At 47.1% G+C, this 20615-nt stretch overlaps 1 protein-coding gene across 1 annotated transcript in view; it reads right to left on the bottom strand.

Annotated features, from left to right (window-relative positions):
• Nucleotides 1-11593: 11593 nt before the first annotated feature.
• LOC119274409 (cysteine-rich receptor-like protein kinase 6) overlaps nucleotides 11594-20615 on the bottom strand; it is a 29221-nt gene continuing 20199 nt past the window's right edge. Inside the window, exon 2 of the mRNA XM_037555104.1 lies at nucleotides 11594-11851. The gene's annotated coding sequence lies outside the window, so the exon portion shown is untranslated. The remainder of the gene's footprint in view (nucleotides 11852-20615) is intronic.

The following is a 20615-nucleotide window of genomic DNA, read 5'->3' as shown; positions in this document are numbered from 1 at the left end:
ACTTCTCTTTTGGTCAGCAGCTGTCCTCTTGATAGTTTCAACAATAAGACTCATGACCTTGAACTTATGTGGCACATCAAATAAGTGTAGTAGATTTATTGCATGGCCTCTGATCATGTTGTGATCACCTGACTTGGGCAAGAGAGTGTGCCTGAGGATCCAGTTGATGGTTGGCAGTCCTGACAGAAGATAATGTACTAATCCAAACTTGTGTGTTTCAACGGCAGCATCTGGGATCTCCTTGTACATATGTGCCATAGTGTTGTGATCCATCTTCTTCTTGGCATAGACATCCAACTCATCCTCTTTCTCCTTAAGTGCATTGATCAGATTATCCCATTCTTCAATTGATGATTGGTACCTAGTACCTTCAGACATCCATACTATCCTGCCATCTGGATAGAAGTGTGATGTGGAGTAGAATTGCATTATGAGCTCATCATTCCACTTTGTGAGCTTCTGCCCAACAAAGTCTGCCACTCCACAAGCACTGAAGCTGTCATACACACCAGGATAGTGTTCTTCATTCTCCTTCATGTACTTCTAGTCCACCCACCTCATGTCACACACTATTGGCTTCTTGTCTAGCAGCACTTCTCGTAAGAAATCCTGTTGTTCCTTTGTATGGAACCTGTAGTCCACAACAGTTCCCCTCCTGACTGAATAAGGATCAATCAACCTCCATTGTCTGAGTCCTGCATCCTTTCTCAGCTTCATGTTCTCAGCTACAGGATGAGCATCATTATGATCTGGAATTTTTGGCTTCAATTTTCTCAAGACATGCTCTTCCTCATCTTCTTCTTTAGCAACAGTTTCAGGCACTGGGGCCTTGTTCTTCTCAGCAGCTGATATGTTCCTGGTATTCCTCTTAGGTGCAGTCTTGGGCTTGGATGCAGCCTTGGGTGCTTCTTTTGGCTTTGATGAAGCAGCCCCTGACCTGATAGCATCACCCATAAGCTTCTGAGCTTTGGGTGCTGGTGCAGCAATCTCTTCTTCTTCTTCCCCTTCAGAGTCTCTCCTCGTAGAGGGATTGCCAAAAACTTTGGCAGTGGTGGTTCTGACTCTCTTTTTCTTCTTGTCTTGGCCAACAGCTTCATCTTCTGACTCAATGGTAAACTTCATGATTTCCCCAGTGGCAACCTTCCTAGGTTTGGAAGTGGGAATCCTTCTTGCAGGTGCCTTCTTCTGCATTCCTGGCTTAGTGGCTGCAGCAGAGCCATATTCTTTCTTGAGCACCTTCTTCTTGGAAGTGGCCTCATCCTCAATGGCCACATAGTCTTCATCCTCAAATTCTGAGGTTTTCTTCTTTCTGGCCCTGGTGGCAGCTTTGGGTAACTTGCTTGGGGTGCTCCTACTACCATCATAGCTGCTAGAGGGACTAGTGCCCTCACTCACTTGAACCTGCTCCTCTTCCCTATTCTGGTTGTCACTTTGATCAGACATGTTGCAAACACTGACAACAGACCCTGTGAATAGATATAGATGAGATAGAGTGGATGAGCATCACAAAATACAGAGGTTTTTGCAAAAGAATGAGTCAAAAACTTAGTTTTAGTTTTCCATAGAAAGCATTTCAGACCTACCGATTTGTAAACTCGGTGATACAGAAGCAGCTTTCGGAACATAAACTAGTGAACTCGGTCAGACCGAGTCACAGTTTGGTGGCACCGAGACTGCTAGGGTTTCACAAAGTCCTGAACTCGGTCAAACCGATTTGAAATTCTCGGTCAGACCGAGAATCACATGTGCAATGGCCTTAGCCGAATCGGTGGAACCGAGTTCTACAACTCGGTGGGTCCAAGATGGTTTTGGCAGAAACCTAACCCTAAATTTTCAATTCATCTCTAATCTACGGAGTGTTTTGACTGGATAAGATAGTTTCAATCGTGGCAAGATTCATGGTGAACACAATGTGCTAGGAATCAGGTAGGGATAGCACAGTGATAGAGTCTATACCCTAGTTCAGCGATGAACTCGCTACGGCAGCAACGGTGGGGATGATTTCCATTGACGGCGGCAGAGACCAGCGGCAGGAGGCAGCTGGCGACGACGAGGATGATCCAGAGACCCTGGAGGCAGAGCAGGCTAAGCGCGGGCGAAAGAATTCGGAGAAAAATTCCAAAGTTTTGCCCGTGGGTATATATAGCCCGACCCTGTCGGTGTGACCGAGTGGAATAACTCGGTGGCACCGAGATGCATAACTGCTAACAGTTACAGCTACTCGGTGTGATCGAAATCTTCAAATCGGTTGCACCGAGATTGAAAACCTAGATCGACTTAGTGATCTTGGTATGACCGAAATGGAAGAATCGGTCAGACCAAAATGCACAAAGAAGTTTTGGAAGTTTAAGTCTATGACGAATCGGGGACTCGGAGTGCTCCTCACACAGAGTGGTTCGAATCTGACTTGATCAAATTTTGTGATGTAGCATGAATAGAGTTTGAGACAAGAAAAGCATAGATAGCTAGAGAAGGTTCTTAGGCATTCTTTTCCATACTCTTGGCAAAAGAAAAACAAACCAATCAATCAAAACAACAAGTGGATGTCCTCGAATGAGTAAAATATGCAACCAACATGCTCACACAATAAAATGGCAAATGAAATATGTGGCAAAGCATGCACAACCAATTCTAGCATCTATCAAGCAATTGGCGATGACTAGGTCATCCATATATGAGTATATTGACATAGGAGTCAAATGAGAACATTTGATCATAGGTCATACTCATCGTTTAAGCTCAAGCGGGGTTACCACTATTACATAATGCATTGATGTGTTCACACCATTAGAGTTGCTTTGACTCAATTCTTAGAGTAGAGCTCCCCCTAGATGTGAGATCCCCTCTTAGAGGGATGAACTAACCTTGGGTTTTGTCGATGATGACTTCATATAGGTGTTGAAGATGTGGATGCTCAATGTTGATGTAGATCATTTGGAGCAATCCTTTGAAGTGAGTTGCACTTTCAATACCTACACGGGTTAGTCCCACAAGGAACAAACAAGGATATCCATAGACATAGAGTGATGCGCACACAAGATGATGTCTATGAAAGCATTAGGTTACCTTGTCCCTTGTCTTACCAACAAGAGGGTTTGTGACTCCTTGAACTAGTGCAAGACGTGGAAGTTGATTGCACTTGTTATTGCCAAAATTATATGAGTGAAAGATGTTGGCGGAGTCACTCTCAATAACTATCTAGTTCTTCTTCTTCGGGATCCACATCATCTTGATGGGAATCCTTGGAGTTGTAGTCGTACTTGATGAAGTAGAACTTGATGAAGTCTTGGGAACCCACTTGACCAAGGCCTTAGGAGCTTCTTCAAATGCATCAATCTCCTCTTGAAGCTTGCCCTTGCCTTTTTGCTTGTGGTCTTGTGGTGGAAGATCATCTCGAGCTTGTGTCCCTTTGAAGGAAGTAGGATCGTACTTCTCTTGTTGAGGAACAAACTTCGTCTTGGGGTATTGATCTTCTTCCCACTCAACTCCATTGGCATTGAACTTTCATTCAAAACCAACACCTTGGTTCTTCCGGTGCCTTCCTTGCTTGCGTACAATTTCCTCAAATTGCTTACTCCCGGCAAGGCTCTTGTAAACACCTTTCTCTATAATTCCCTTCAGTAAGCTATTTTCTTGCTCAAGTGTAACTTGGCTAAGAGAATCAGTAGTGGAATCAAGAGAACTACTAGAAGCAACAACATTGGATTTAGCATGATTATTGTTACTACTAGAGGAAGAATCCTTCTTGTTCTTGTTACTAGACTTGACTTGAGGCATGTAAGTAGATAAGAGTAAACGCTTGGCAATGTAAGAAGAACTTTTCTTACGAAGATCATCATTGATTGCCTTTAAGAACTCATGCTCTTGCTCAAGGTTGAGCTTTTCAAAGCGTAACTTCTCATGAGTCCTTAAAAGTTCTCGATGATCTTCTAAGATAGTTTCATGAGCTAACTTAAGAGTGTTTAGTTCTTTAGTTATAATCTCAATCTTCACCTTATCATTGTCATTCGTTTTATCTTGATTAGCATGATTAATTGATGTTTCATCATAGTATTCATCACTAGAGTTGTCAACAAGTAAATCATCATCACCTAACAAGTCGTCTTCATCACTATTGAAATCAACATACTCGGGGTGTGTTACCTTTGGGCCTTTAGCCATGAAGCATCTTCCAAGTCCTTCATTTGGTGAATCAAATATGTCGTAGGAGTTGGTTGTCACAAGTGCTAGACCGGCAACACCTTCATCTTGAGTATATTCGGAGTCGGAGTGATAGCTTCTCTCGGAGTGATTGTCGGAGTCGGAGCCGGATACCCATTCACCAACATGAGCTTGATGTCTTTGTTTTGCGTAGCCCCTTGATGACTTGTCCTTCCTTTCTGAATCCTTGCTTCTCCGGGATGTTTTTCGTTCATAATGATCATCTCTACTCCTCCTCTCTCTTGGTGGTGATTCTTCTCTTCTACTTTTCCTTGTAGGTGATTCTTCTCTTCTTTTGTAGGGTGTCGTACAATAATTGGAATAGTGTCCGGGTCTTCCACAATTGTAGCAATTACGCTCGAGACTAGAAGATCTTTTGTCATTGTAGGACCTTGACTTGGAGCTTTTCTCTTTGCTTCTACTCTTGTAGAACTTGTTGAAGTTCTTCACCATTAAGCTCAATTCTTCATTGAAGGTTTGTTTCTCACTTGATGATGTGGGGGCTTCACATGAGGCTTTGTAAGCACCACTTGATTTGTTTTGAAGTTCCTCCTTATCCTTGAGTGACATCTCATGAGCAACAATTCTTCCAGTGACTTCTGTTGGCTTGAGATCTTTGTAATTGGGCATCATTTGGACCAATGTGCACACGGTATCATATTTTCCGTCCAAAGCCCTTAGGATCTTCTTGATGATGAATTTGTCGGACATCTCTTCACTTCCTAAGCCGGCAATCTCATTTGTGATAAGAGCAAGCCTAGAGTACATTTCAGCGACACCTTCACCATCCTTCATTTTGAACTTGTCAAGTTGACTTTGGAGCACATCCAACTTGGATTCCTTGACGGAGTCGGTACCTTCATGCATATCAATCAAAGTATCCCAAATTTCCTTTGCATTCTCAAGACGGCTGATTTTGTTGAATTCTTCGGGGCACAATCCGTTGAAGAGGATATCACAAGCTTGATCATTGTATTACAGCATCTTCAACTCATTCGCGCTAGCTTCACGGTTCGGTTCTCTCCCATCAAAGAATTCACCTTGCAATCCAATACACACAATAGCCCAAACGGCGGGGTTATGTCCAAGAATATGCATTTTCATATTATGCTTCCAACTAGCAAAATTAGTACCATCAAAGTAAGGACCTCTATGGTGATAGTTTCCCTCGCTAGACGCCATACTCTCCTAGGTTGTGAAACCAAGGGTATGACCACCAAAAGCTATGGAAATCAAAGAAAATGGAGACCAAAGCTCTGATACCACTTGTAGGATCGAAAGTATGACTAGAGGGGGGTGATTAGACTACTTGACCATATAAAAACTTATCCTTTTCCCAATTTTAGTCTTTGGTAGATTTTAGCTATCTTAGCACAAGTCAAGCAATCTTAACACAATTTAAGCAAGCATGAAAAGAGTATATGAGCAGCAGAAAGTAAAGCATGCAACTTGCAAGAATTAAAGGGAAGGGTTTGGAGAATTCAAATGCAATTGGAGACACGGATGTTTTTGTCATGGTTCCGATAGGTGGTGCTATCGTACATCCACGTTGATGGAGACTTCAACCCACGAAGGGTAACGGTTGCGCGAGTCCACGGAGGGCTCCACCCACGAAGGGTCCACGAAGAAGCAACCTTGTCTATCCCACCATGGCAGTCGCCCATGAAGGACTTGCCTCACTAGCGGTAGATCTTCACGAAGTAGGCGATCTCCTTGCCCTTACAAACTCCTTGGTTCAACTCCACAATCTTGTCGGAGGCTCCCAAGTGACACCTAGCCCATCTAGGAGACACCACTCTCCAAGAAGTAACAAATGGTGTGTTGATGATGAACTCCTTGCTCTTGTGCTTCAAATGATAGTCTCCCCAACACTCAACTCTCTCTCACAGGATTTGGATTTGGTGGAAAGAAGATTTGAGTGGAAAGCAACTTGGGGAAGGCTAGAGATCAAGATTCATATGGTAGGAATGGAATATCTTTGCCTCAACACAAGTGTAGGTGGTTCTCTCTCAGAAAATGCAAGTTGGAAGTGTAGGTTTGTTCTGATGGCTCTCTCCAAGAATGAAGAGGAGGTGGAGGGGTATATATAGCCTCCACACAAAATCTAACCGTTACACACAACTTGCCAAACTCGGTGGGACCTAATTGGTAAACTCGGTCGGACCGATTCAGCAAATCTAGTGACCGTTAGTATTTTCGATGGGACCGACATGCAACTCGGTAGGACCGATATGGTTAGGGTTAGGGCATAACGTAATCTCGGTGAGACCAATTACACAAACTTGGTGGGACCGATTTTGGTAATAAGCTAACCAGAGAGTTGGTCAGGTAAACTCGGTGGGACCGGTTCGCTCATTTCGGTGGGACCGAAACATTACGAAAAGGAAACGGGGAGTTTAGATTACAATCTCGGTGGGATCAATCGCTCATCTCGGTGGTACCGAAACGTTACGAAGGGAAACAGAGAGATTACAATCCCATCTCGGTGAGATCGAGATCCCTATCGGTGAGACCGATTTGCCTAGGGTTTGTGGCAGTGGCTATGACATCTGAACTCGGTGGCGCCGGATAGAAAGAATCGGTGGGGCCGAGTTTGACTTTTGGTTTAGGTCATATGTGGATGTGGGAAGTAGTTGAGGGTTTTTGGAGCATATCACTAAGCACTATGAAGCAAGAACCTCATTAAGCAACACCTCATCCCTCCTTGATAGTATTGGCTTTTCCTATAGACTCAATTTGATCTTGGATCACTAAAATATAAAATGTAGAGTCTTGAGCTTTGAGCTTGAGCCAATCCTTTTGTCCTTAGCATTTTGAGGGGTCCACTTTTCTCATCCATGTCATGCAATTCATTGAGCTTTTCCTGAAATATTTATCTTGGAATAATGTTAGCTCAATGAGCTATATGCTGTTAGGAATTACCAAAACCACCTAGGGATAGTTGCACTTTTACCTCTTCTTCCCGCGGGGGGAGGATACCGTAGATTCCCCTCCCCGACTATCCTCCTCTATGGAGGAAGTAATTCCCCCGGTTTGGATGTGCAATATGTGAAGCTCTGCATCTCTGTTTTTCCCTTCGTCTTTCCCTGAGGGCACTTGACTTAGCACACGACTATGCATCCTGGCTATGGCAGGACTAGCCGAGCCTTCGGGAAGTGGTGCCGGACACCTGATTCTCTCCGCCTTGCTGAGCCATTCCTGGCCGTGGATGGTTTTCAGAATAATGTTATGATAAATATAAATGAAGTGTTCGGTTTCTAGGTTACTTAGTTGGGTATCTGGGCGGTTGCAGCTCAGGCTCGCATCCTCGGTGGTGTCCGGACACATTACTTGTGGTCCAAAGAATAACTTACACATCCCTTCGAGCGTCATGCCGAAGAACTGCAGAATAGTCCGCGGACCTGCTGAGTTGAACTCCCACATCCGGAGAGGCCGGCGTTTGAATGGCAAGATCCATCGGACTAGCATTACCTGAATTAGACTGACAAGGCTAATGTCCCTCTCAAGAAGCTCCCGAATGCAGCTTTGTAATGTTGGTACATCATTAGCAGGCCCCCAATCCAGTCCCACATTGGCCCATGACGCCAGTTGAGGCGGAGGGCCCGAACGGAAGTTGGGGGCAGCCACCCACTTTGTGCCTCTAGGAGCCATGACGTAAAACCACCTCCGCTGCCATAGATCGGACACCTCCGGGAAGAATCCCTCTAGCCATGGGGCGTTGGCGTTCCTGCTAATTGCAGCACCTCCACACTCCGCGTGTCGCCCCTCGATCATCTTCGGCTTCACATTGAAGGTCTTGAGCCATAAGCCGAAGTGCGGGGTGATGTGGAGGAAGGCTTCGCACACGATGATGAACGACGAGATGTGAAGGATGGAGTCCGAAGCTACATCATGAAAATCTAGCCCGTAATAGAACATGAGCCCTCTCACAAAGGGATCAAGGGTGAAGCCTAAGCCGCGGAGGAAGTGAGAAACAAATACGATGCTCTCGTTGGGCTTGGGAGTAGGGATGACCTGCCCTGGAGCGGGAAGCCTGTGCTTGATGTCGGCAGTCAGATATCTGACCTCCCTAAGCTTCGCAATGTCCTCCTTTGTGACAGAGGAGGCCATCCATCGGCCTTGAAGGTTGGATCTAGACATGATTGAAGGTCTGAAGTGCCTACGCTTAGGCTTCGGGTGTTGGAACTCGCGATGCGGAAAGGCGCAAGCGTGGTAGGAAAGAGGGATAGGCCTCGGCCCCTCTATAAAGGGGGTGAATATCAAGCGTCCTTAGCGTAACCGCTTGGGACTTGCCTAAAAACACGGAGTCATCCCAACAGGCGTCGTGGGGTTGCCCGCGCCCATATTGATGCAGGATCCCGCAATAAGGGGAACACGATCTCTGCTTCGACAAAGGCGTACCAATAAAACCGCCTCGCAACGCGTGTCGAGGCAGGCCGAGAAGAACCAGCTCGTATTGAGCCAGGTCGTGGCGTAAGGGCACACCATAAAAAGATTGTCAGCAGATTAGATTTGTAAGGTGTTATGCTCTCTACAGTGGTGTGCGGAAATTATCTCACAGAGTCAGACACAATCCTTAAATCTGCTTTGGAGTATTCGGAGATGGAACCCTCCTTGCAATGTCGAAGACAATCTACGCACCGGACTCATCGTCATTGAAGCCTCGTTCAGGGGCTACTGAGGGAGTCCTGGACTAGGGGGTATCCGGACAGCCAGACTGTTGGACCGTGAAGATACAAGACTCAAGACTTCGTCCCGTGTCCGGATGGGACTCTCCTTTGCGTGGAAGACAAGCTTGGCGATTCGGATGTTAGATCTCCTTCTTTGTAACCGACTCTATGTAAACCCTGGCCCTCTCCGGTCTCTATATAAATCGGAGGGTTTAGTCCGTAGAAAGAGGAAGAACAATCATAATCATCATAGGCTAGCTCCTAGGGTTTAGCCTCTACGATCTCGTGGTAGATCTACTCTTGTAATACTCATATCATCAAGATCAATCAAGCAGGAAGTAGAGTTTACCTCCCTCGAGAGGGCCCGAACCTGGGTAAAACATCGTGTCCCCTGCCTCCTGTTACCATTAGCCTTAGACGCACAGTTCGGGACCCCCTACCTGAGATCCGCCGGTTTTGACACCGACAAGCACCAATGAGGTTTGTAAAGCCGGCAGTTGGCCTTCTCCACTTAGCCTAAGGATGGCAATGGGTCGAGTTTGGATCTGGTTGAACAATATCAAATCCATATCCATATCCATGAAGAGAGTCTTTGTCCGCCCATGAAAAAATCCATGGGTGAAAAATTATGTCCATGTCCAAAGCCGATGGATATCCATATCCACTGGATATCCATTGGGTCCTCTCGAGACATGTAAATAATACTTAACACAATATTAACATAAACTCTTCCATTCTACACCTCGTGGCAGGCTAGGCTTCAATTATGGTAAGTCAACATCCAGTAACAACCTAAGATCATTTAGTATTTTTCTAATAGATGAGAATTACGAGTCATTTAAGAAGGAGATAAAAATAAGGGAAGGGGTGTTGGAGTATGTTTCGGACGGGATTGACTATCAACTTATAAAAGTTATGATGGGGATTGTGTAATTTCTTATGCATGTTTTAGATAAAAAAAGTGTAAAATTGCCGTGGGAGATGTGAACGTGGGGCAGGGGTAGCAAATTTTTTCCCATTAAGTCATTATATCGGGTCGGGTTTGGGTATATCCATGGGTACAAGATTATATCCATGCCCTACCCATGAACAATCGGGTCGGGTTTGGGCGCCGCCCATGGACACAAAAGCATATCCAAACCCTATCCATTCGGGTCGGATATTCATGGATATCCATGTCCATGGATAAAGTTGCCATCCTTAAGCCTATGAGAGCCTTGCCGTGCAGCGGTAGGCCAGTGATCATGGCAAATTCCTCGAGTGTCACCGTCATCTCCCCATAAGGGAGATGGAAAGTGTGCATCTCCAGCCGCCAACGGCCAAGCAGGGTTGTGAGAACTGATTGGTTGATCATCAGTGGTGCACGATTGAACAAGAGCACAAATGGCAGCAACCCGGCCCTCTGGAAGTACGACTTGTACCACATGTAGTACTCCATCTCGCAGGCCTTCGTGTGAACCCTCATACGCACTGGATGCAACATCTGCCAACATTTCAGTCAAAATAATCAATGACTTTTCTTCTGTATAGAACAGAAAAGGTTGCATGCATTTGATCATGTGCATGACAACGTACCTCTCCATTCTCGATTGAGTGTGCGCGATGGCCCTTGTCGAAGGCAGGGTCGAGCCTAGTGTACCAAGGGCCGTTGGCATCTTCAAGAGCCCTACTCAAACAATTGCCAATTCAAATAAATTGTTTCCAACACAAATTCAAAAAAAAAACATATATGCATCTATCCACAACTAACAAACTATCCACTATGAATATGACACAAAAATGAATTTTGACTTATCAATATTGATCAACTTAACAACATTACTAAAGCAAACAACCATCCATCCATATTCATTCATCAATTTGAATCTATCTGTCCACAACATTGAAAAAAAATGTATATGAATAAACATAAAATAAATATCTATCCAATATGAATTAACACAAAATCTCCAATATCCAATTTGAACCAACACAAAATAAACATCTATGCAATATGATCAACTTATTCAATATGAATGAATCTATATCCAATATTAATCAACCATCCATTTATATCCAAGCACGCATCCATATGAATCAAACCATCCATCCACATCCAACCATCTAACTACTAACCTACTCATCAATCAGTCAATTACAAATAATGCATCAAAAATACAATATTTCTACAAAAACTAATAGGAGGGATAGCAAGAGGTTACCTTCCTTGTCGTGGAGGCATCTCGATCTACAAGACTGGTGTAGAATCAAAGGAGATCCAAGGGGGTGGAGGGGAGGAGAGAGGGTCGGCGCTGCTATTCTATGAGGTAGGAGGAGGAGATGTGGGCTGGTTTGGTAGGTGGGACCCGCCAGCTATCCCCCTCCTCTTTTACCTGTTTTGTACCCTACCACCAGGACCGATGGTGGTAGGGTATTACAGCCTATTGTCGGTGGCCCTGGCAGTAGGGAAGTAATCCACGTCAGCTATAGGACTCTATTTGCACTGCCAGGCCCCTAGTTGTACCCTACCGTGATCGGCCATGGCAGTAGGAAAAGGTTTACATTCGTAAAAAAATTGAAACATGGGCCAGATCATGCTTAACTTTTAAAAAAGGGTCAGAATAGTGATTTTGGCCCATAGGTGCATCTGCTGGAAAAAAATCAGATTAGATCAATGACGAACAAAACCCTAGTGGTCCTGACACATGAAAGCAATCTTAAGAATAATCAATACACTCTTGAAATAGGCTTTCGATCCGCTTCATAAATAAAGCAACCACCACATCCATACAAGTAGTTCAATTGCAGGAAAGTAAAAAAGAGTTCTGTTGGGCAATAACACAAACACACCCAAAAGCAAAAGAAAAGGCGATACATGACTCCTTAGAGGCAGAAGATCAATGACTAGGGGGTGAAGTGTGAGGGAGGCCTACCACCAAAAGATCATCAATCATGTTGTCTAGTTGGTCCCTGTCCTGCTGCCTACATAGCGGGTGGCACTACTGCAAAACAAAAAAAATTAATACAAAGTCAGAAGCACGTCTCAAAAAGACTCGCTCGATAACCATCTTGTTACATATAGTCCATAGGCCTTAGATAATCGCCAGGAACACTAACCAGAAGAGGCACCTCGTCCTACCGGTACAATTGGCAGGAGCATCCAGGAACTCACCTAGGCCCGGGGCCTGCCACTCAGGCCAAGAAGGCGGCGGGACAAGAGAAGAAAATGTTGGTCCCAGTCTCGGAAACAACGCAAAAAGGACAAAGTCCATCACGCGCCCCATGCCGTTTTGCCACCTCCATACCTGATCAGAGGCGATAACGGGGGAGATGCCAAACAAATATTTTTATATTCAGAGGCTGCGAAGATTTTCACAAGTGGACGATACACGCAAGGTTTGGCGTTGTCAAAGGGCACGATATGCCGACCTGACATATAAGAGCCCAGAGATGGCGAGTTGTCATGACACAACATTCGAGGACCCTGGTAGCAATGGTGGAAGAATTACACACAACTCAATCCAAGCTAAGGTTTCCTTGGGGCCAAGTGTTCATTGGAACAGGATGTTTCGATTCCCATTGTGGGCCACTAAGAAAACCAAAAGCATCAGATATGATCAAATCCCAAAAAGGGACAGAAATTTGGCCTGTGACGAGTTCCGACTGAGCCACAGTTCAAGCCAGAAGAGGGTACCCTCACCATCACCTATGAAGATACCGATACCCAAGTGTAGCCCATTCTTGATCGACTGGAGTAATTTCCAGAACTAGGACCCCTCGCACCGATCACATGCCAGGAGAGGGAGACCCTCCCGGTATTTGGATTTTATAAGCTGAAGTCAAAGGCCCCCTTATCCCTAAGGATGTGTGAGGGAGTCCTGGATTAGGGGGTGTCCGGATAGCCGAACTATCACCTTTTCCCGGACTCCTGGACTATGAAGATACAAGATTGAAGACTTTGTCCCGTGTCCGGATGGGACTTTCCTTGGCGTGGAGGGCAAGCTTGGCGATACGGATATGTAGATCTCCTACCATTGTAACCGACTCTGTGTAACCCTAACCCTCTTCGGTGCCTATATAAACCGGAGGGTTTTAGTCCATAGGACGAACAACAATCATACCATAGGCTAGCTTCTAGGGTTTAGCCTCTTTGATCTCGTGGTAGATCTACTCTTGTACTACCCATATCATCAATATTAATCAAGCAGGAGTAGGGTTTTACCTCCATCGAGAGGGCCCGAACCTGGGTAAAAACATCGTGTCCCTTGTCTCCTGTTACCATCCGTCTAGACGCACAGTTCGGGACCCCCTACCCGAGATCCGCCGGTTTTGACACCGACAATGGTGCTTTCATTGAGAGTTCCTATGTGTCGTCGCCATCTGGAAGGATGCCTCGTCCCGTCTTTAAAGACGGCACTATTGCTAAAAGAGCTTTGGCTATCGGCCAAACTCTCCGGCTAGGCGGTTTCCTTATGACCGCCTGTCCGGCCACCGCGCCGACGATGACTTCTGGGGTCATCGAAAGCAATCTTCACGTTAGCTCGGAACTCGCCGAGCAGTTAGATCCGATGGAGCTCTCTTCCGTAAACAAGCTCTTGGATCGCATTGCCACCCTAGGAGTCGCTACAGACTACGATCAGATTGGGCTCAAAACCGATCTAAGAGAGATTAATTCTCCCCAGGTTAACCACCATGTTGCCGTGGTTGAGGAGCAATACGGCGACCCTTCCTCTATTTAAGGACTAGCTATGTCCGTATTCCTGATCCCTCCATGCCGGATTCCCATGGAGGGGAGGACGTAGCTCAAGCCCTGAACCTAAAGTCAGGCAGCAGGCCAGATGCATTGGACAACATCCAAGAACCCAAGCTTCCGAATTCGGAAACTTCTTGGCCCCTGAGCCTAAGATTGGACGGGGTTCCGGATTTAATTCCACTCACCCACCCAAGCATAAGCGATCTATCCCAAATCCGGCAAGAGCCCACAGAAATAGTACACCGTTACTGGGCCAGATTCCTCCTGGTTATGAACAGGATAAAGGACTGCCGTGAGGAGGACGCGATTACATTCTTCTCCAATAATTGCACATACAAGGGAATCCTCAACGCCGTAAGTCGTCATGAAATTACACGCTTCGCTGACTTGGCGTCCATAGTACGAAAGTACTGTGAGATGGAAAGCGCCTGGAAAACCGAAATCAATTTTTGGGACAATCCGGCCCTGAATACAACCCCAGTCCGAAATAAGAGGGTGCATCATCGCCAGGCACCTGGGTCAAATACCAAAAAGCAAAAACCCTCTATAGGGCATGGAACCATACTGGAGGGATGGCTCAACAAACCCTGCAAAATTCATAGTACAGCGGGCACCACTCCAACTCATAGCCTTAGAGCATGTTGGATACTATTGTAGGTGGCCAAAAGTGGCGAAGAGCTTCTAGCTCCAGAGCATCAGCCCAAGGATACAAGTACGGTATTAACAGTCTTCGAGACGTTCACATCAAATAATATGCGGAAACAAACACTCTGCAGCCTTGCCGAAGTCTACCATGTAGCAACAATAAACCCATGGGGTGACACGGCTATTACCTTCAATGCCAGTGACGAACCTAAATTCCGAACAGCCCGAGCACCAGCCGCACTGGTCCTCAGTCCAATAGTGGAAGGCTTTCGCCTCAAAAAAGTACTCATGGACGGCGGCAGCGGATTGAACCTCATTTACGAGGAAACCCTCCAAAAAATGGAAATAGATTGGAGCCGCACTAAGCGAAGCAGCACAACCTTTAGAGGAATAATCCCCAGTCGGGAAGCATGCTGTACAGGAAAAATCACACTAGATGTGGTATTCGGCACGCCAGATAATTACAGGTCCGAGGAGGTCACGTTTCAAGTGGCCCCATTCAGCAGCGGATATCACGATCTATTAGGGCGAGAGGCATTCACAATTTTTCAAGCTATACCCCATTACGGGTACAAGAAGCTCAAAATGCCCGGGCCCAACGGAATCATCACTCTTGCTAGTGACCCGGACACAGCGCTCCGAACCGAAAATAAGACAGTCGCACTGGCCCTTGAGGCACTATCCGAAGCCCTAGCGGTCGAAGAACTCACCGCGCTGCGCTCCACGGTGAATAGGGACGATGTGATACTCGATAAGAGATCCAAGTCCACCTCCTTTAAACCAATGGACGAAATAGTCAAATTCCAAGTCCATCCAATGGACCCCACGAAAACGGCCTCCATCGGGGCACAATTAAACCCTGATGTAGACGCCGCACTAAGAGAATTCCTACGCGAAAATTGGGACATTTTTTCCTGGCACCCTTCAGACATACCAGGAATCCCACGCCGGCTGGCCGAGCACAGCCTAAACATCCTAAAAGGATTCAAGCCAGTCAAACAGGCTCTTCGGTGTTTCTCCGAACCCAAGAGACAGGCCATGGGAGAGGAGCTAGCCAAACTATTGGAGGCCAGATTCATCAGAAATATAAAACATCCGGACTGGCTAGCAAACCTGGTGATGGTACCAAAGAAGGACAAATCCTGGCGCCTATGCGTCGATTTGAAGGACCTCAACAAGGCTTGCCCAAAGGATCCCTTCCCACTCCCCTGCATCGATCAAATTATCGACGCTACCGCAGGACACGATTCATTGTGTTTCCTTGACGCCTGCTCCGGCTACCACCAAATTAAGATGGTAGAGCCCGACCAGGCCACAACGGCATTCATCACCCCATACGGCCCATTCTGCTTCAACACAATGCCCTTTGGGCTCAAAAACGCCGGCACAACATATCAGCGCATGATTCAGACATGTCTGGCAAACTAGATCGGCAAAAAGTGGAGTCATATGTAGACGATGTGGTCGTCAAAACCAAGCACGTCGAAACTCTAGTAGACGATTTGAGGCTCACGTTCGATAATCTCCGAACATATGACATTAAGCTTAACCCGGAAAAATGTGTTTTCGGCGTTCCAGCTGGAAATCTCTTGGGCTTCATTGTATCCGGTAGAGGAATTGAAGCAAACCCAGCCAAGATCCAAGCTCTATCACAACTGGATATCCCAAAGGACCTCAAGCAAATACAAAAATTGACGGGATGCGTGGCAGCTCTAAGCCGCTTTATCTCCCGTTTAGGAGAAAAGGCGTTACCTCTTTACCGCCTCCTCCGACGCACCGAACACTTCGAGTGGACGGATGCCGCCACGGCCGGACTCAAAGAAATAAAAGCCATATTGGCAACAAACCCGGCCCTGGCCGCGCCCAACACGGGCGAACCAATGCTAATATATATCGCGGCAACTCATCAAATTGTGAGTGCAGTGCTCGTTGTCGAACGAGAAACGGACGGACACAAGTTCCCCCTTCAAAAACCAGTTTACTACGTGTCCACTGTCCTAACTCCATGCAAGTCACGGTACCCGCATGATCAAAAGATAGCGTATGCGGTGTTCATGGCATCCCGGAAGCTGCGACACTACTTTCAAGAGCGTTTAATAACAGTAGCCTCCGAAGTACCTCTTAACGATATTACAAACAACCGCGACGCAACGGGCCGGATTGCCAAATGGGCAATTGAGCTCCTCCCGTTCGACATAAGCTATAAGCCACGGCGAGCTATTAAGTCGCAAGTTTTGGCCGACTTCGTCGCCGAATGGACTGAAGCCGAACTCCCTAAAGAGTATGACATATATTCCAACTGGATAATGCACTTCTATGGCTCCAAAATGTTGGCTGGTTTGGGGGCTGGCGTCGTTTTGACGTCCCCAAACAGAGATACGGTTCAATACGTACTCCAGATAATGTATACGAACTCCAATAACGCAGCCGAATACGAGGCCCTTCTACACGGTCTCCGGATGGCAGTCTCCATGGGCATTCAACGCCTAGAGGTACGCGGGGATTCGAACCTCACGATATCCCAAATAAATGGAGACTTCAATGCCAAGGATCCGAAAATGGCAGCTTATCGCAACGCCGTCCTAAAAATGTCAGCTCGGTTTGAAGGGCTCAAATTTCACCATATAGCCCGGGATAACAACCAGGCAGCAGACGTATTGGCACACATTGGCGCAAAGCGCGATGTCGTCCCTCCCAACATCTTCCTAGAGAGGCTGTTCAAGCCATCTGTACTATGGGAGGGAGATTCCGGAAATAACAACCGGGACCCAACCGCATTACCCGATGCCGAACAGTCTGACACAATTGGTGGTTCTGCCAACGAAGTAACATCTTCAGCCCACGTAATAATGGCAGTCATTGCCCCGTGGACGAAACCATTCCTAGCCTACCTAACCAGGCAGGAACTTCACGAGGACCAAAACAAGGCCCGCTGCATAGTGCAGCGATCTAAATCCTATAAGGTCCATGAGGGAGAGCTTTACAAGAAAAGCACAACCGGAGTCCTTCAAAGGTGTATCTCCGAAGAGGAAGGGCGGAACCTTCTGGCTGAAATTCATGCTGAACTCGGCGGGTACCACGCCGCAGCCCGGGTCCTTGTAGGCAATGCCTTTCGCACAGGATTTTATTGGCCGACGGCCTGGGCAGATGCTCAGGACTTAGTCCAACGATGCGTCGGTTGCCAGCTCTTTGCTAACCAAAGCCACATGCCACCCACCACCCTCAAAACTATACCCATAACCTGGCCCTTTGCCGTCTGGGGGCTTGACATGGTTGGACCCCTTAAAGGAGGAGCCCATAAGCAAAGGTACCTGTTGGTCATGGTGGACAAATTCACCAAATGGATAGAGGCCAAGCCAGTCAAAACGGCAGAGTCCGGACCAGTGATAGACTTTATCTCCGGGGTAGTACACCGTTTTGGTGTCCCCCACAGCATCATCACCGATAACGGCACGAACTTTACGGCCGACGAGGTTAAATCATGGTGCAAAAATATGGGCATTAAGCTCGATTACGCTTCAGTCTATCATCCTCAAACCAACGGTCAAGTGGAACGAGCAAATGGTCTAATAATGAGCGGCATTAAACCCAGACTAGTGCGGTCACTCACGAAATCTGACACGCACTGGGTAGAGGAGCTCGACTCCGTACTCTGGGGGCTGCGGACAACGCCCAACCGTACTACCGGATTCACAACATTTTTTATGGTATACGGCGCAGAGGCAGTCCTGCCCTGTGACATCATTCATGACTCACCTCGAGTGCGCATTTACGAAGAAAGAGAAGCTGAGCTGGATCGGCAGGACAGCTTGGACGCATTGGAGGAAGAACGCGACATCGCCAAGGCTCGTTCCGCATTCTATCAGCAGCAGGCTCGAAGATATCAAAGCAGAGAAGTACGGGCCAAAACTTACAGCATTGGCGAGTTAGTTCTACGCCTGCCGGACAAGAAAAAGGACAAACTCAAGCCCAAATGGGAAGGTCCCTTTATCATCGACCAAGTCCTGACCGGTGGTGCGTACCGTCTACGAGATGCGTCAGATAACTGACTCGAGCCGAACCCATGGAACGCAGTCCTTCTCCGAAGATTCTACGCCTAGCGCCGGATTCTGAGTTCGTCTCCTTCCTCCGTCTACATTTTTATATTCGTTGTCTTATGTTCCTCTCCTTCTCCCTCCTTTTCTATTGCAGCCTTTGAAAGCGTGTTCGCGCATCATTCGCAAACACTTGACGCGCTATCCGCACTCACTATACCTGGGGGCTTCTTTAACAGAAGTTTATCTATACGACCTTCATGCCCAACACATGTGTCACACTTCCGAACGTACCTTTTATTCACCATTATATGAATCGATATGCCTTAAGTTTTGGCCAAGCTGGGTTGCCTGGCTCCTGTGCTTACCCCTACGTTCCCGATTGTTCGGCTAGGCGGTAAAGGGAGCACCTCTGCGATTGTTACTGCCGGGTCAGCCGGATGTGTACTTCAGACTGGGTGAAGCCGAAAGCTAGCATTCTTAAGAGAATATTCGGTCGGTGAACTAAAAGACTATTTCTTACCTATTTATTTATCTACCCCCAGATGTTTTTCTACTCTTTTCGCAGTCCGGACATGCACTTTAGGGCATGCCTCCCAGGGAAAGGAACCCCTAACGGAACTATTCTCCCTGGAAGATGTTTCTTACTAACCAGTAATATAACATAACTAGTTGGGCACTTGTCTGATAAAGCACTAATGACCCCTACGCCTGGTCTCCATGCATGCCCCGGTTCTTACATAACCGTGAGGGTATTCGGACATACTCTGGACTATTGGGTCCCGAGGTTGAAGCGAAAAGGTCCGCTATGACAAATGATCTACAATCCGGCTAGAAGGCATCTTACATGTCATCTTTAATTACATAGTCAATCCGACTAATTGTATTCCTCTTCAATGCCATCTAATAGGCTGTCTAGTTTACAGTCCTGCTGGGAATACTTTGCGGCCAACTCTACTTGGCCGTACACTAAGCTCACAGGGATCTCCTTCCCATCGGGCCCCACAGGTCCGACCTTGGCCATTTGATTTGGGTCAGCCTTCGTGTACCGCGTCTTCACCATGGCCCAGGCTTCCCTGGCGCCCTGACGGCAGGCCGATATCTTCCATAATCGGAAGCGCCGCCGCGCTCCCTGAAGCCTCTCTTCAAGCTCTCCAAGGCCTTCGGGCGGGGAGAGAGATGGCCACAAGGCCTGGGCGATGCCTTTCATCACCTGCCGAACTCGTTCGTGCAGTTGTAAGAGCTCGAGAAGAAGGTCACACGTAGAACCGGGCATTTCCTCTGCAGGACGGCCTGTGAGCATACCTACAGATATAACTCTGTTAGTCGACTTCCATGCCGAACTTTTTTTTCAAAAGTTCGTTTAAGCACTTTCTAAAAATGCCGCGTCGAAGCCGCTGATTCTCCTTAATGGAGTCAGACAGTTGGGCACGAACATCCTTTAGTTCTTCACCCAGCTGGGTGTTGGCATCTTGGAGATTATTTTTCTCTGGACTCACCCTTGTAAGGACATTCTCGCCGGCCTTTAACCGGCGCATGAGATGTTGCTTCTCCGGATCTATCCCGGTGCCATCTGCAATATTATTGTCAGACCTCTACACATACCGCACTTCACAAGTTACTTATCTTTTGAAGCATATATTACCAGAGGGGGTTTCTTTGGCTTCCCCCGCTGAGGCTAGTGCGGCCTCAAGTTGGGCCTTGCATTCCTCCAGCTCCTGGGATAGTTGGGTATTCTTTTCTGTAAGATCCTGCATAATAAATGATCCTTAAATCAGTTATTCTAACTATTTCAAGTCTCGGGGGCTACTAGCACATATAACTATCAAATTTTCTCACCCGTATGTCTTTTACATACTGCTCCGTGGCTCTGGCTAGACCATTTTGAGCAGCACGGAGGTGCGCATCTCCTGAATTAAAGGCATTCAATGCCTCTGGGGAGAAACACGCGTCGCGAAGAATTGTCCGGCGACGCCTGTGATTCATGGCACTCTCCACCTTGGAATTGGTGGCAGATAACCTATCGGCATCCTCTGTCGGAGGAGCATCTGACGCATGCCTCGTGTTCGCCTCCGCTTCTAGACCTGGCTTTGGAGCCTGGCGAGCGGAGGATTGATTGGCAACCTCTCCGGATACAGTCCAGCGAGCGCTCTTTTTTCTGAAAAAGCATGAGCGTTAGTACGTCTCCCAGGAATAAAGCCTGAGAGTAAGGTGACACGCCATACCGTTGCGCCGGAGTTTCAATCCGGACCGCACTTCTTTTTAGCCTGCTGGGCCGTGCTGCCCCTTGTTGGCTAGCCGACGCGGGCTTGGCCTTCCGCCTCAAGGGAGCCC

Source organism: Triticum dicoccoides, chromosome 3B (assembly GCF_002162155.2).
Source record: "Triticum dicoccoides isolate Atlit2015 ecotype Zavitan chromosome 3B, WEW_v2.0, whole genome shotgun sequence".
NCBI lineage: Eukaryota > Viridiplantae > Streptophyta > Magnoliopsida > Poales > Poaceae > Triticum > Triticum dicoccoides.
Note: the sequence above shows the minus strand (reverse complement) of the source record. Positions and strands in the feature narration are given on the sequence as shown.